This window comes from Tamandua tetradactyla, chromosome 13 (genome assembly GCF_023851605.1).
Source record: "Tamandua tetradactyla isolate mTamTet1 chromosome 13, mTamTet1.pri, whole genome shotgun sequence".
NCBI lineage: Eukaryota > Metazoa > Chordata > Mammalia > Pilosa > Myrmecophagidae > Tamandua > Tamandua tetradactyla.
Window position 1 is genome coordinate 78,863,635 of NC_135339.1, and position 3,393 is coordinate 78,867,027.

The window sequence follows — 3,393 nt, forward strand, 5'->3', positions numbered from 1 at the left end:
AATCATGTTCCTTCTGCAACTCTATACTCAGGCACTGCCCTTGCTGCAAGTACTGCTGGGCCTTTGTATGAACTCTTCTTTCTATGATGTTCTTTCCCACATCTTCCTTTCTGTTTAACTCCTACTGGTTCTAAATTTCCTTGTAGATATCACTTCTTCCGGGAATCCTTCTCTCGCATCCACTACCCACACCCCTTAAGAATAGATTGGGAGCTACCTCACTACACTCCCAATGTACCCAAGATCCCCCCTATCTCTCCATATTGTCATTACTTGCTCACTTTTCTGTGTATCCCATTTGTAAACTCTTTAAGGGGACTGCACGTTGTTTATGCCCAGCACATGCCTGGCATGTAGTATGAGGGAAGTGAATATTTTTTGAATGACTATTTTACTAACTGAAAGAATGAATGAAGATACTAGGGTCAAGACATTCAAAAGTAGCCCTTGTCTGGGGCAGGGGGTGGTGTGCAAGGGTAGTTCAGTGGTAGAATTTTCGCCTGCCATGCAGGAGACCCGGGTTCAATTCCCGGCCCATGCAATTCCCAAACAAACAAGCAAACAAACAAACAAGAAATTCAACAAATGGTGTTTGGGATACTTACATGGAGTAAAAATGAAATGTGACCCCCGCCATAGAGCATACAAAAAAAAAAAAAAGTAGCCTATTTCCAAACAATACTATCCTAAAAGAGAAAGGGACTTTTCTGCTAGATCTTAATGGTGGGTAGGGATTTAATTAGGATGCTTTCATTTGCATGAACCAAAAACCAAACTCAAACTGGCTTAAACAGTAGGAAAATGTATTGACTCATAAATTGGAAAGTCCAGAGGTGGGGGACGTGGGGGCTCTCAGGCTTTGTGATCAGTAACTCAGTGATCTCCTTAAGAGCCACTTTCCATGCCTTATTGTTTGTGGTGATGGTTTTTACCAAGGCTGGTTCCTCTCCCAGTTGAAGGATGTCTGTCAACCACAACTGAAGCTACAGATTGCCTCTTAGGGAGAGAAAACACATATCCCTTCTTATCTTTCCAAGCAGGACTCCTGTGATTCACTCTCATTGGTCTGTGGCCAGGGAAATGGAATGTGCTAATTGGCATGAGCATATCAGGACCCAACCCTGGATAGGGGATAAGTCCAGCATCCCCAAAGTACATGGTCCAAATTGAGGAAGAATAAACATCTGAATGAAGGGGAGGAGTCAAGGATGACTCCTGGTTTGGGGCCAGTCCAGCAGCAGAGTTGAGTCGCCATTGACTTAGATGGGGAATGCTTTGGGAGGTACAGGCTTGAGGAGGAAGATCAGGGGGCCAGTTTTAGTAATGTCGAATTTGAGATGTTCATTATCTATCCAAATGACAATTTCAAGTAGACAGATGGATACATGAGCAGAGTTGGAGGTCTGGTCTAGAACAGAAACTTTGGAATATCAATGCATGAGGGCATTTTCTAAAGCCCTGCAATTCTCTGTGAAGAGACTAGCACAATGCTTAATACATAGTGAGTACTTAATAAATGTCTATAATTGCTATGACTCTTTCCTATAGCATTAATAAAAGTGAATAATAAATAATGAATAACATAAATGAATAAAAGGGCCATCTGCAAATTTACTCAAGTAATAAGATGGAATGAAGACATTTAAAAAACTTAATTTAAAAAATGCATCTGTTAAAAACCCTTTTAGTAAGAAGGGCATCCATTTTCATGGCAATGAAGCAGTTTGCAAATTGCTTTAATTGTTTAAAATGAATTATTATTTACTTATATTATTTATTTAGTTCCTAACTCAGTATATTTTTAGGAAATAGTCTTATTCCCAAAAGCCCCAAATCAAATTTTAACTCTTCCCTTCAGGCAAGCGCTGCATGCCGGTTTGAAAGGACGGGTCAGTTGACGTATAAACTACCTACTTTCAGCACATGACTTTCAACATGGCTTGTTTCTTGCTGGGCTGAATTCCTTTTGTCCAAGGTTGGGTCTAAAGAGCCAATTGCATTAGATTCTGTGGTTCAGCCTCAAGTCCAGGAAGAGATTTAGAAGACAAGTAATGGCCAATTCCATGTTTTTCCCCCTTTTCATTTGTTTTTTGTTTTCCTAGACGTGCATAGTGCTTAAACTGCACCAGACACAATTCTAAGTGGTATATATTAAAATTTATCTTCATATTTATATAAATATACATTGTATAATTTATAGTTATATATAAATTATATACATATCATTTAATTCTGGCAATACCCTTTGGGGTAGGTACTTTTATTTTTCCAATTTATAGGCAACTGAGGCACAGAGAAGTTATATAACTTGCCTAAGGTAACCATGCTATTAAGTGGTGGACCAGGTTTTCCTAAGGTTGTCTTGAAAATAAAATTTCACATCTGTCCCTTTTAATTAGCCAGATGACTCAGCAGGATTGGGGCAACCTCACATTCCTGCTTTAGGACTCTAAGATCTAGCTTTACATAACAGCTGCTGAAGTTCAGGACTCTACAAAGGCATCTCCTCCCCTCCTCAACCCCTCTAGCTTATGCTCACACACACATACACACGCATATACATGCACACACACGCACACACACATAATAGCCAAAGGAGGAGAGGGTGGAATAAAAAAGTGGGCTTGTTAAGTGCCAACAAGTAAGAAATTAACATGTTTTTGTTCAATATCTACATAGCTATAAACATCCACCTCCTTGAACTTACAAAACACCTCGAAGCGAGCAAATGGTACCATGATAAGCATTTGCAGGAACATTCAGTATAAAAAATAGGGCGAAAAGGATCCAGCTACATGGTGATAGACTATGGGATGGTGCCAGGTAGCAGGTAAATTAATTGGCACCTCCTGAGCAGATCTACTCTCATTCAGAAATGAGAGCTCATTTCTGAAGCGATATAGTATTTTCAAAGTTCATAATAATCCACCTGCTTGGATGTTCTTGACTTACTGGGAAATACATTTCTGCAGCTAAAGCTCTTCTCTGTTCTCCCACCCACCACCTCCCCCTGCATTACCACACCGCTCTGCAGGAAAGCTGTGTTTAGAGCTGGTGATGGCGGTGGGGCATGGGGGCTCGGCTACCAGCACTCTGCCACGTGACCCTCCTTGGGCGGAGATAGCTGCTCTCCTCCACCAGAATGAAGCAAGATTGACTTCATTCACTTACATGTTTATCTCCGACTCAAGCTCTGAAAAACAAGAAATGGTACAAGGAGAAAATGAATAAGAAATCAAATGTGAAACGAGTGATAGAGAGCAATGTCTCTTAAATTTCAAGATATTGCACAGACACCAGGAAAATGCCAAACTTAGGCTGGAAAACTGCTTCTCTAAAATAGACTCAAAACTTGCATATTCCCTCCTTCAGAAAACAATGTATAATCATAGT